General features: G+C 43.5%; 1 protein-coding gene across 2 annotated transcripts in view; it reads right to left on the bottom strand.

Annotated features, from left to right (window-relative positions):
* LOC141113859 (caspase-3-like) overlaps positions 1-14,221 on the bottom strand; it is a 160,127-nt gene that overhangs the window by 135,581 nt on the left and 10,325 nt on the right. For both annotated transcript variants that reach the window (XM_073607194.1, XM_073607202.1), the window contains exon 2: positions 13,104-13,161. The gene's annotated coding sequence lies outside the window, so the exon portion shown is untranslated. The remainder of the gene's footprint in view (positions 1-13,103; positions 13,162-14,221) is intronic.

Raw genomic sequence — 14,221 nt, forward strand, 5'->3', positions numbered from 1 at the left:
GCCCAACTTTCTTTGGGGATCTGAAAGGCTTCTCCCCTTGTAGGAGATGTAAAGTTTGTAGGGTAAACGCATTACGTCAAAGGAGATTAACAGAATTTACATCAGAAGGCACTTGTGTCACCTACCCTATTGATTCCCTTATAACATGCACTTCTAAGTGTGTGGTATACCTCCTTAGGTACTTTTATAGGGATAGAAAAGTATGTTCCACATTGGCGTGGCAGTAATGGGAAGCGAACCATATCCAGATCAGAAACTAACTGGATTGGTTCCCATGCCCCCAATGGATTGAACATAGAGTGGGACATCAACTGTTTTATTAACAACAGTTGATGTCCTTATAACACATCGGCTGCTTTTGTTGATGGCAGTTGATGTCCCCCTCTAGCACATCCTCCTTAGTGATGATTAGATTCTAGATATCAAGTATATTTTCCTTTGTGATGAATAGATCCCTAACATTTTATCATAATAATAATGAATTGCCTATTGAATTTTTATTCTTTCCACATAATTGCCTGGATTTAGGCCGTTGGTAATTTTGGTGTAACGCCCGCAATACTCCACTAGATGGCACCGGAGACAAGTTCTCATGCTGCTATCTTTATATAATTAGGTTTAACGATCAGACAGCTTTCCTTTATAATTAATTAATGGCCTTCACATCCGTGGTGATTACTCTCTTCAGTGGATTTTTTAGAACCAATTAGAACGAAGTTTTGCCTCTTGTGAACCACAAGCGCTTTCCAGTATGATGCCCGGGGATTTAATGCGCATGCGCGTGCGTTGGTGCGTACCCCGGATGACGTCAGTTGTGACGAAACGGCCATAGGGTCACAACATCGAACGCACCGCGCATGCGCGCTTTCAATTTAAACGGCGATAGTGCCGTTTTTTATCTTTTTTACTACATTTTATGTTTTATACCTCATTTTGCCAAATAAACAAGCCAAAAGTTATTTGCACCAGTGGAGCATCTCCCTCTGTTTCTTTTTTGGCACTATAACACCATTTTTTGTGCTGGATCCGTGGATGTTACTAAGTTTTGCCCTATGAGGGGATATCCCAGGATAGGATTGTGGAAGGTATCCATAGCTGCTGTCGGCTGGCTGCCCGGGAAGGAGTCCGATGCATTGGCCCAGCGGTGTCCTTTGAAGTATCCCTGTGGTGGTCTACTTACATCTGCTAAGCTTGTTTTGACCCCCCTGAATAAGGGCGGTCACAGGCTTTCTGGTAAGCCTTCGATTTATCTATCCGGTGGTGGGCAAACAATGAATGGTGAAGATCCCTGAAACCTGCATAGAATATCTATACAACATACACACTGATTTGGACTTTTATGTTTTTATTCACTTTTTTACAGTCTGTGTGTTTATGTACTGTGGAGCACTTTACCTATTGTTTAATCACGAATGATTGTGATTTTGTCACTATCTTGTTAGGTTTGTTTATACTGATTAAGAGAGTTTTTCACTATTATCCATGATAATTGGTTTATAAATTTCACCATTTATATATATTAATTAGTCCAGCGCTGCACTTCCTAAATTGTAGAGGCTCTCTGGGGACTCTGATATAGGGGGGCCCTCTGGGGACCCTGATGTAAGGAAGGGGCCCTCTGGGGACCCTGATGTGAGATGGGGTTCTCTGGGGACCCTGATGTAAGGGGGGGCTCTCTGGGGACCCTGATGTAAAGAGGGACTCTCTGGAGACCCTGATGTAAAGAGGGGCTCTCTGGGGACCCTGATGTTAGGAGGGGCTCTCTGGGGACCCTGATGTAAGGAGGGGGCAAAAATGATAATAAGGGCAGACATAATCAACAAATAGCACCACATCCCATAATTTATAAAAATAGGAAAAAAGAGGGGGAACAAGGGGTTGAGAACAACCCAGGGACTTTTAAGGTGCTTAAATTTAAAGATTAATAACTACAATCTTAAATTCACATTTGAGCTCAGTCAACCTTACCTTTTTGGATGTTCAAATTGTAGCCAATAAAGATGGGAGCATAGGAACGACCCTGTATCGTAAGCCCTCTGCAGGGAATTCCTTGCTCCATGACACCAGCTCCCACCCCACTCCTCTCATCACAAATGTGCCCTACGGGCAATATTTGAGAATTAAACGCAATTGCAGTGCAGACTCTGATTTTGAAAGGGAGGCCAGTTTGCTGCGGTCACGCTTACAAAAGCGCGGCTACAGCTACAAATGCCTCAAGAAAGCCTACCTCAAGGCTAAAAACCACAACAGAGCCTCCCTTATACATGACTCTAAACCAAAAAGGGCTAATCCAGGTGTTCAGCTTATCACCAGGTTCGCAAGCCAGCACCGACAGGTGCGAGAGATTATGAAAAAATATTGGTACCTCCTGATGGGAGATGAAAAAGTTGCCAAACATCTGAAACCATACCCTAAAATTACCTTCAGGCGATCCTGATCCCTTAGGGACACCCTGGTACACAGCCATTATGATACTCAAACTAAGATCTCCAATGAAATCCATAAAGGGCAGTAGACCATGCCATCGATGCAATTTTTGCAGATTTATATACGCGGCACGAAGCATTCTGCTTCCTAATGGCCGCCTCTTTAGACCCAATTTTTCAGTAACATGCCAATCAATAGGCATTGTATACATCATGCAACGTGAATGTCAAATGTTCTATATTGGTAAAACCAAACAACCCTTTTTCTTCCGAATAAGAGACCATGTCTCTCTGATACATTAAAAAAGAATGGAAATTCCTGTTAATTGACATATTGGTCTACACCATAAGTTTGACAGTATCTATATGCATTTCTTTGGCCTTGAACATATCCCCCCGGGAGACAGGGGAGACGATTACGACAAGTTGCTTCTGCAAAAAGAGGCACGTTGGATACATGAGCTATCAGCTTTAACCACTTCAGCCCCGGAAGGATTTACCCCCTTCCTGACCAGAGCACTTTTTACAATGTGACACTGCGTCGCTTTAACTGCTAATTGCTCGGTCATGCAATGCTGTACCCAAACGAAATTTGTGTCCTTTTCTTCCCACAAATAGAGCTTTCTTTTGATGGTATTTGATCACCTCCTCGGTTTTTATTTTTTGCGCTATAAACGGAAAAAGACCGAAAATTTTGAAAAAAAATGATATTTTCTACATTTTGTTATAAAAAAAACCAATAAACTTAATTTTAGTCATACATTTAGGCCAAAATGTATTCGGCCACATGTCTTTGGTAAAAAAAATGTCAATAAGTGTATATTTATTGGTTTGCACAAAAGTTATAGCGCCTACAAACTAGGGTACATTTTCTGGAATTTACACAGCCTTTAATTTATGACTGTCATTTCTTGAGGTGCTAAAATGGCAGGGCAGTACAAAACCCTCACAAATGACCCCATTTTGGAAAGTAGACACCCCAAGGAAATCGCCGAGAGGCACGTTGAGCCCATTGAATATTAATTTTTTTTGTCCCAAGTGATTGAATAATGACAAAAAAAAAAAAAATTACAAAAAGTTGTCACTAAATGATATATTGCTCACACAGGCCATGGGCATATGTGGAATTGCACCCCAAAATATATTCAGATGCTTCTCCTGAGTATGGGGATACCACATGTGTGGGACTTTTTGGGAGCCTAGCCGCGTACGGGGCCCCGAAAACCAATCACTGCCTTTAGGATTTCTAAGGGCGTAAATTTTTTATTTTACTCCTCACTACCTATCACAGTTTTGAAGGCCATAAAATGCCCAGATGGCATAAACCCCCCCAAATGACCCCATTTTGGAAAGTAGACACCCCAAGCTATTTGCTTTGAGGCATGTTGAGTCCATGGAATATTTTATATTTTGAAACAAAATGCGGGAAAGTGACAATTTTTTTTTTTTTTTTTTGCACAAAGTTGTCATTAAATGATATATTGCTCACACAGGCCATGGGCATATGTGGAATTGCACCCCAAAATACATTTAGCTGCTTCTCCTGAGTGTGGGGATACCACATGTGTGGGACTTTTTAGGAGCCTAGCCGCGTACGGGCCCCGAAAACCAATCACCGCCTTCAGGATTTCTAAAAGGTTGTAAATTTTTTATTTCACTCTTCACTGCCTATCACAGTTTCGGAGGCCATGGAATGCCCAGGTGGCACAAACCCCCCCAAATGACCCCATTTTGGAAAGTAGACCCCCCCAAGCTATTTGCTGAGAGGCATGGTGAGTATTTTGCAGCTCTCATTTGTTTTTGAAAATGAAGAAAGACAAGAAAAAAATTGTTTTTTTTCTTTTTTCAATTTTTAAATCTTTGTGACAAAAAGTGAGGTCTGCAAAATACTCACTATACCTCTCAGCAAATAGCTTGGGGTGTCTACTTTCCAAAATGGGGTCATTTGGGGGGGGTTTGTGCCACCTGGGCATTCCATGGCCTCCGAAACTGTGATAGGCAGTGAAGAGTGAAATCAAAAATTTACGCCCTTAGAAAGCCTGAAGGCGGTGCTTGGTTTTCGGGGTCCCGTACGCGGCTAGGCTCCAAAAAAGTCTCACACATGTGGTATCCCCGTACTCAGGAGAAGCAACAAAATGTATTTTGGGGTGTAATTTCACATATTCCCATGGCATGTTTGAGCAATATATCAATTAGTGACAAAAAAAAAAAAAAATTGTCTCTTTCCCGCAACTTGTGTCACAATATAAAATATTCCATGGACTCGACATGCCTCTCAGCAAATAGCTTGGGGTGTCTACTTTCCAAAATGGGGTCATTTGGGGGGGGTGGAACTGTCCTGGCATTTTATGCACAACATTTAGAAGCTTATGTCACACATCACCCACTCTTCTAACCACTTGAAGACAAAGCCCTCTCTGACACTTTTTGTTTACATGAAAAAATTATTTTTTTTTTGCAAGAAAATTACTTTGAACCCCCAAACATTATATTTTTTTTAAAGCAAATGCCCTACAGATTAAAACGGTGGGTGTTTCATTTTTTTTTTTTCACACAGTATTTGCGCAGCGATTTTTCAAGCGCATTTTTTGGGGAAAAAACACACTTTTTTAAATTTTAATGCACTAAAACACACTATATTGCCCAAATGTTTGATGAAATAAAAAAGATGATCTTAGGAAGAGTACATGGATACCAAACATGACATGCTTTAAAATTGCGCACAAACGTGCAGTGGCAACAAAATAAATAAATTTTTAAAAGCCTTTAAAAGCCTTTACAGGTTACCACTTTAGATTTACAGAGGAGGTCTACTGCTAAAATTACTGCCCTCGATCTGACCTTCGTGGTGATACCTCACATGCATGGTGCAATTGCTGTTTACATTTGACACCAGACCGACGCTTGCGTTCGCCTTAGCGCGAGAACAGGGGGGGGGGGACAGGGGTGCTTTTTTTTTTTTTTTTGCTTTTTTATCTTATTTTTAAACTGTTCCTTTCATTTTTTTTTTAATTATTTTTATTGTTATCTCAGGGAATGTAAATATCCCCTATGATAGCAATAGGTAATGACAGGTACTCTTTTTTGAAAAAAATGGGGTCTATTAGACCTTAGATCTCTCCTCTGCCCTCAAATCATCTGACCACACCAAGATCGGTGTGATAAAATGCTTCCCCAATTTCCCAATGGCGCTGTTTACATCCGGCGAAATCGAAGTCATAAAATTCTCGTAGCTTTCAGTTTCTTAGGCCATAGAGATGTTTGGAGCCACTCTGGTCTCTGACAAGCTCTATGGTCAGCTGGCTGAATCACCGGCTGCATTCTCAGGTTCCCTGTTGAGACAGGAGAGCCAGAGAAAAACACGGAAGACGGTAGGGGAGGGGGGGCATTCAAAAGCAGTCTAGAGGCTAATTAGCCGACAGGATTGCTTTTACATGAAAGCCGACCGCTGGCTGAAAAGAATGATACCAAGATGATACCTAAACCTGCAGGCATCATTCTGGTATAACCACTCAAAGTCGTGAATGGTGTACCTGAAGACAAAAAATGGTTAACAATAAAGCACAGTAAATGGTAAAGTATAAAAAATTGCATACCTGAAAAGCAAACATGATAAAACATAATAACAATAAAACATTGCAGAATAGAATACAGTAAAAAAGAGCAGAACAATAGAGAGAGAATAGAGAGAGCGAGAGAGAACAATAAACGACAACTATTTTTTTTTTATTTTATATTTTTGTTTGTGTTTTTTTTTTTTTTTTTTTACACTTTTTTTGTAACTAACTTTTATAACTGTAACCGGTTCCAGGTTCGGGTCTCTCAAAATGCGATGGCATCTTGGGAGACCCTGTGAAAGTGTGCCTAGTCTGTGCAGTGCTGTACCCTACGCTAATACGCAACTAGTGAATGGTAGCGTTCAAAACATTCACCAATGCAAAGACCAGGATTGTCAGGACAGGAGAGACAATAATAGCGGGTGTCACGCCTATATCCGCGCTTGCTGCAGACACAACATCTTTTTTGGGGGGTTCGTTGGGTAGGGGTACTCGGGAGGACATAAAAATGCCTCTCATGCAGCCGACTGCATTTGGTTGGGGATGTGAATGGGGGAAGTACGGGTGATGCAGAAGTGGTGGGTTCCCAATTAGGATTGGCGAATGCAGCAGGAAGGGCATTATGGGCACGACGGGCCTGTGTTTGTCTTCTTCTTGGTGGCAGCGGGACACTACTTGTGCTTGCCACCTCACCAGCTTGAACTGCACTTATGGGACTCGCCTCGTCACCAAGTGTTACTGCAGTGTTGGTTTGACTACGACCGGGGTGTACTAGGCCGCTGGCGCTTGCCAGTTCACCAAACGCTACCAAAAAAACTTAGCAGGGATCAGGCCTGACTCTGCGAACACTGCAGTTATGCGTTTAGTGTTTTGTAAGTGACAGTGATCGATCGATACTGCACTTGGGTGGGCTGGGCGGAGGGGCAAAACGCAGGTGCTAGCAGGTATCTGGGCTGATCCCGCTAACACTGCGTTTTTGGGAACCCTAAACTGCTGGGGATGCTAGGATAGATCTGATCGGATCAGATATTGATCTGTTCAGATACTATACCACTAAGGGAGATGTACGGTGCGTGCGTGGGTGTTAGCGGTACTGGCGCTAACCTGACGCTGCTTGGGGCTAGTGTTTGCCAGTTCACCAAAACGCTACCAAAAAAACTGTTAGCGATCGCAGGGATCAGGCCTAACTCTGCGAATGCTGCAGTTATGCGTTTAGTGTTTTGTAAGTGACAGTGATCGATCGATACTGCACTTGGATGGGGTGGGCTGGGTGGAGGGGCAAAACGCAGGTGCTAGCAGGTATCTGGGCTGATCCCGCTAACACTTTTGGGAACCCTAAACTTCTGGGGACGCTAGTATAGATCTGATCGGATCAGATATTGATCCGTTCAGATACTATACCACTAAGGGAGGCGTATGCTGCGTGCGTGGGTGTTAGCACTACTGGCGCTAATCTGACGCTGCCTGGGGCGACGCATATCACCGCTGGGCGATCAGGGGGCTAAACCTTTATTCGGTAATAAACGGCGGGTGCCCTGACACTATAAAAAAATAAACAAACTAACCAGCGTGATCAGTGGTGAAAGGGTTAACCAGCGGGCAATCAAGGGGTTAAAACATTTATTAGATAGTATATGGGGGTCCCTGTCGCTATAAAACGCTGACGGCGAACCTAAATATTTACCTCCCCAACTAGCGTCACCAGTGACACTAATACAGCGATCAGAAAAATGATCGCTTAGTGACACTGGCGACAGAGGATGATCAAGGGGTTAAAACTTTATTAGGGGGGGTTAGTGGGGTACCCTAGACCTAAAGGGGGCTAACAATAACTGCCCTACCACACTAACTGTCACAAACTGACACCATGCAGTAATCAGAAAAAAAAAAAAAAACAGCTTGGTGTCAGTGTGACAGGGAGGGGGGGGGTGATCGGGGGGCGATCGGGGGTGTAATGTGTGCCTGGTATGTTCTACTGAGTGTGTTTGTGTTTTACACTCACAGTGATGTCTTCTCTCCTCGCCGGAACGGAAAATACCGAGCCGAGGAGAGATGACATAATTTCCTTTGCTGCTGTTTAGCATACAGCAGCAGAGGAATGATTCTGATTGGCTGGGAGCGATCGCGAGGGGGGGGGCCACGAACGGATGGTCTCCCCCTCACCTCTCATCACTCCCAGTCACAAGCCGACCGCCTCGGGCACCGGGGGGGGGTCCGATTGGACCCCCCGCCCGTGGGAGGCAGATCACGTATGGGTACGTGATTCTGCCTGCCCGTGCCATTCTGCCGACGTATATCGGCTTGAGGTGGTTAAAATACCCGGGACTCAAAGATGCATTTAGTTTCAAACCATTTTTGTGAATAGTACCTAAACATTTTCAATTCAAACCTTTCCAACTTTTCCTTCATTATTCTTTCCTCTATCTTTTACCTTCTGTAGCGCCCACCTACTTAGGTGTGTGCTGAAAGGTTAGAGAGGTTTAGAGTTAACTGTCAATTTCAGGCATTACCCTCTTTGGTTTAAGCCTGGCTGGGTTTGATTTATTAGGGAGGAATGATAGTGTAGGATGGGGGGGGTGACCACCTGTATTCTGCAAAAGTGACACTTTGTCTGACCAGTGAGAGGTGCTGGAGGACAGGTTGATTTGATACAGGATGTAGTTAGTGGTATAGGTAACCCTTAGCCTATCATTAATTTGTATGGGCAGGGGCTAATAGGGCTATATAACTGTGGGTCACATGCTTCCTGCCATGCTTGCTGATGGGAAGAGGACAGCAAAGGAGTACAGAATGTAGACGCTGTTACAGCTTAAGAACTCTCCCCTCTGGGGAGAAGAACCTGCCTTAACAGGAGGAGAGATGGAGGAATCAACTGTGGGAATCTGCAATATCTAAAAGGAGAGGCTGCTACCACCAACAGAGGAAAAGAGCTGGGAGAGAAGTGGGCCCTCTTTTGGCAGACATGGACGGTCGCTCAAATGTACACGTGAGTGCATACCCAGAGAAACAGTATTTGCAATGGCTGAGGGTGCGGAGGATCACCTGGGAGAAATCCTAACAGCCTGTCCGGGAACTCTATTCAGAGTATTGTTCTTGGGACTTAAGTTGAAGATTCTGTGTGGTTGGGAAGTAGTGGTAAACAGGAGGGAGAAGATTTGCAGTCCATTACAGGAACCAAGTGATTAAGGCAGCTCATATTTCTAGAAGATTTGTTTCATATTCTTTCTGCAATGTGCTATGGGAAGGAATAAAGTTATTGTTCTTTTGTTTCAAGACTGTTTGCGGTGTCATCAATGCAGGGAATTGGGGGTAATGGAACAAACTGGGAGAAAGGAACGAACTATTAGCAGCTCCTACGGGGGTAGTGCGCTTCACTTCTTTCACTTATTTATTTTCCATTTTTCACTTTTATATATTTATATTCTTTTAATAGTATATCTGTATTTACTTTTTTCCCCATTTACTGGATACTATGTCTTCACAGGCTGCCCTTTAAATCAGGATGCATCTATCAATAATGCAGGTAGTATTAATTTAACATCACTTGGCCTCTCATTCATTTATGTCCCTGTCCATACTTTTTTGGTTCACATGGACGCCAGGGGCACCCAGTGTGATAAGCGAATAATCAATCGCTTTTCACTTGGGAGCCCTAGAGGTTTCAGTCCCGATCGATGGCTAGGATGGGGGCAGCATTGTTTATATACATCCAATAATGTGCCCTCTTGGGATGAACACTGATGTCGCCATCTACTTAATATTATTATTATTTTTGTTTTTCCTTTTAAACTTATTTTGTTATAATTTGTTTGGCCTATTTCAGTTGCCCTGTTCATCATTACCTTTTCAAGATGGTGCTCCAGGCTTCTGCTGCCCCATAGACGTATTGGGTGTATTTTGCCGTTTTGCGCATGTGCACTGCTAACTTATGACGCAGCCAGCGTCAAGCGATGACGCTGCCGCTCTCCTCATCCTCCGGGCATCCTCACTACACGTCTGCATCCCGGCGGTGACGTCAGACGCCGCCGGGATGGAAGGTTTATAAGGATGCGGTTACACACCGTCTGTCACAGGCTCTCCACTGGAGGAAGGGGTTTCATCTCTCCCAAACGCTGTGCCTTTTTGATTCCTCTTTACAAGTAAGTGTCCCATATGCAGCTATGTCTGGTTTTGACAGAAGCTGCATACAAGGATTTCTTTTTAATTAGTCTTTCTTTTGAAGTGCTAGTTCACACCAGACGCAGTTCCGTGTGCTTTTTTTCTGCACTAAAAATGCATGCACAGTGTTTTCCATGTATTCCAATGGCTCTAGTTCACACCATGCAGTCAGTTTCTGGTGCAGGTGCTGGTCCATACTTGCAGAGAGGGGTTTCTACCTCTAACAAAAGATTTTAGATTCTACTAAAGGTATTTTTCCACATAAATAATATGGTTATTGTTGGATGCCCTGCCTGATATTTAATTCCAAATATAAAATTTTTAAATATTCATTTCCATTTACCCCTCATACTTTTTTGTCCTTTTCATCAAGGATACATAAATTCTATATCCTTCTTTGGCCATATAGGATGGGAGCCTTTGGTGTGAGAGACCTAGTTGATGTTTCTGCATTGCTGATGCTACTTAGCAAGCAATTTTTATTCAATACAATTTATCTTCATTTTGTGGCAGCCTGGTAAGATCATAAACATTGATGTATTATTATTTTTCTGTTTATTATGTATTATTGTTTTTTCAACTGTTTTTGCAGTTCATGTATGATTCATTGTCCATACACATTTTTACACATATCTATGTTTATTGTAGATCGCAAATTCTATCATGCAATTATGTAACATTATACCTCATTCATGTTTTTCTTTATTATCATTTAGAGTATACCACAATCTATGCCAAAACTCCTGAGGAAGCTCCAAATGAGCAAAACATGTTGAGTGGTATTGAACCAAGTGTTTTTTTCTACTGCCTGCCCACTATAAGTTGTGAATATTGAGATACACATATTGTCTTTTTATTAATAATGGTGTCATGTTATAATAATATTTGTTTTTATTTATTTATCTATTTTTATTGTAATAATAAAAATTATTATCTTTTATGGATAAGTTGTACATGTTTCCCTACTCTATTTACCTTGAAATTTAAGCACCTTAAAAGTCCCTGAGTTGTTCTCAACCCTTTTTTTTCCCCTCTTTTTTCCTATGTAAGGAGGGGGGCTTTGGGGATCCTAATTTAAGTAGGGAGGCTCTCTGGGGACCCTGAAGTAAGGGAGGCTCTCTGGGGACCCTGAAGTAAGGGGGGCTCTCTGGGGACCCTGATGTAAGGAGGGGCTCTCTGGGAACCCTGATGTAAGGAGCGGCTCTCTGGGGACCCTGATGTAAGGAGGGGCTCTCTGGGGACCATGATGTAAGGGGGAGCCCTCTGAAGACCCTGATGTAAGGAGGGGCTCTCTGGGGACCCTGATGTAAGGAGGGGCTCTCTGGGCACCCTGATGTAAGGAGGGGCTCTCTGGGCACCCTGATGTAAGGAGGGGCTCTCTGGGCACCCTGATGTAAGGAGGGGGGCTTTGGAGATCCTAATGTAAGGAAGGCGCCCTCTGGGGACCCTGATGTGAGGAGGGGCTCTCAGGGGACCCTGATGTAAGGAGGGGATTTCTGGGGACCCTGATGTAAGGGAGGGCTCACTGGGAACCCTGATGTAAGGGGGGGCCTTCTGGGGACCCTGATGTAGGGAGGGGCTCTCTGGGCACCCTGATGTAAGGAGGGGGGCTTTGGGGATCCTAATGTAAGTAGGGAGGCTCTCTGGGGACCCTGAAGTAAGGAAGGGGCCCTTTGGGGAGCCTGATGTGAGGAGGAGCCCTCTGGGGACCCTGATGTAAGGAGGGGCTCTCTGGAGACCCTGATGTAAGGAGGGGCTCCCTGGAGACCCTGATGTAAGGAGGGGCTCCCTGGGGACCCTGATGTAAGGAGGGGCTCCCTGGGGACCCTGATGTAAGGAGGGGCTCCCTGGGGACCCTGATGTAAGGAGGGGGGCTTTGGGGATCCTAATGTAAGGAGGGGCTTTCTGGGGACCCTGATGTAAGGAGGGTCTCTGGGGACCCTGATGTAAGGGGGAATCTGTACTCAGATATGTAACGATATTATATATATATGTATATACACACACACACGTATATTATATACATGTGTATGCCCGCCCAAGCGACTTTCTTTACTCTGCTGCTATGGGCTCTAGCCTGAGACCGTAGACCTAGCAACGCCCCTGGTGGGGGCTCTTCATAGTTTCTTGCACCAGAGCCCTGAAGATTCTGGTTAAGGCCTCTGAACCACAGGGCTGGAATCGGCATACATAGTGTGTTTGGCATTAGGAAACCTGCCATGGAAAGTTAGTCATACAGTATAACAATAATTTATAGAAACTAGGACTGGGATAGGATACTGACCTGCACAACTAAAAGGGGGAGAGGAAAATACTGACCTGGATAGGTAAGAAACAGCCCATGAGAGAGACAATGACCTGAATTACTAAGAGACAGTTCTGGTGAGAAAGAGATACAGACCAGAAGTACTAAGACAGCTGGAGAGATATTTACCAGAGGATCTAAGAGACAGTCCCAGAGAGAGGAAGAAACTGACCAGAAGAGACAGGTCCGGAGAGAGAGAGATTCAGAGATACGATCAGATTATCATACGATCGCTTCAAGAGCGATATTTTTGGTATGATTTTCTGATAGTGTTGGAGAGAGAGAGAATATTTTAGATACTGATCTATATGAGAGTGCCATAAAGAACAGTTTGACCAGAGAGAGAAAGATTTCCCTGTAGAGCCTTGGAGGGAGATAGCATTACTGCCCTGGAAAAAGAGAGAGACTGGAAAAAATCCCAAATAAACACTTTAAAGAAAAAAAAAAGTTCTTCATATTCTGAGAATGGCCTTGGTAACATTTATAAATGATAAAAAAACAAAGCTAAGGAATTACAGAAGGACTATCATCATGAGAATTATTTCACATTCCATTACGTGGTAGCTTTAACCTAAAGCCAATGATAAAGTAAACCTGACCTTTGTATGAGAATAGCAATTTACCTAAAAGTATTGTAGCGGTTTGTTCTTAACGTACCTGTAGTAGGAAGAACACGTTTCCGAACCGTATCTGATGTAAAGACTGTAATTGAAAGCTGGAAGACAAGGGTTATATTAGTCTATTCTAAGTAGCAGAGGGGTGGGTCATTTATCACCATTGGCAGGAAGGGTGTACAATACACTACAACACATGACATCACCTCCGATTTTTTATTCTGTCGTACAGAAAGAGAGAGAAAGAGGAGGGAGAACGACTGACCAGAATAACTAAGGGACAGCCCTAGAGAGAGAGAGAAAGAGAGAGAGAGGGAGGGAAAGAGGAGGATGAAAGAGAAAGAAAGAGAGAGAGATACTGACCAGAATAACTAAGAGACAGCCCAGGAGCAAAAGAGAGAAAGAGATAAAGACCAGAAGGACTAATTGGGTTTACACACGATCTGAAAATTGGACGAAAAATACCATCAGTACAGTTGTCGTCCAAAAATACAATACAATACAAATACACTACAACACATGACATCACCTCCATTTTTTTTATTCTGTTGTACAGAAAGAGAGGGAAGGAGAGGGAAAGAGGAGGGAGAGAGAGAGAGAGAGAGACTGACCAGAATAACTAAGGGACAGCCCTGGAGAGAGAGAGAGAGAGAGACTGATCAGAATAACTAAGGGACAGCCCTGGAGAGAGAGAGAGAGAGAAAGGAAGAGAGAGAGAGAGAAAGGAAGAGAGAGAGAATGACCAGAAGAACTAAAAGACAGCCCTGGAGCAAGAGAGAAAGAGATACTGACCAGGGGAACTAGCACAGTCCTGGAGAGAGGACGATACTGGCCAAAAGAACTAGGAAACAGCCCTGGAGCAAGAAAGAGAGAGATACAGACCAGAAGGACTAATTGGCTGTACACACGATCCGAAAATTGGACAAAAAATACCACTTTTGGCGCAATCTACAATAATCGGATCATTAGTACAGAGCTTTCAAGAGCCCATCATGACAGCTCATTCGATATTATCCGATCAGACAAACATGAAAATTTTTCTTGTACGATACCAGATCGTATGATTTTCGTTTAATCAGTACAGTTGTCATCCAAAAATATAATACAAATACACTACAACACATGACCAGGGGCAGCCTGTCCATAGGGGGCGCCCGGGCG

The sequence above is a fragment of the Aquarana catesbeiana genome, linkage group LG01 (assembly GCF_042186555.1).
Source record: "Aquarana catesbeiana isolate 2022-GZ linkage group LG01, ASM4218655v1, whole genome shotgun sequence".
In the NCBI taxonomy this organism is placed as follows: domain Eukaryota; kingdom Metazoa; phylum Chordata; class Amphibia; order Anura; family Ranidae; genus Aquarana; species Aquarana catesbeiana.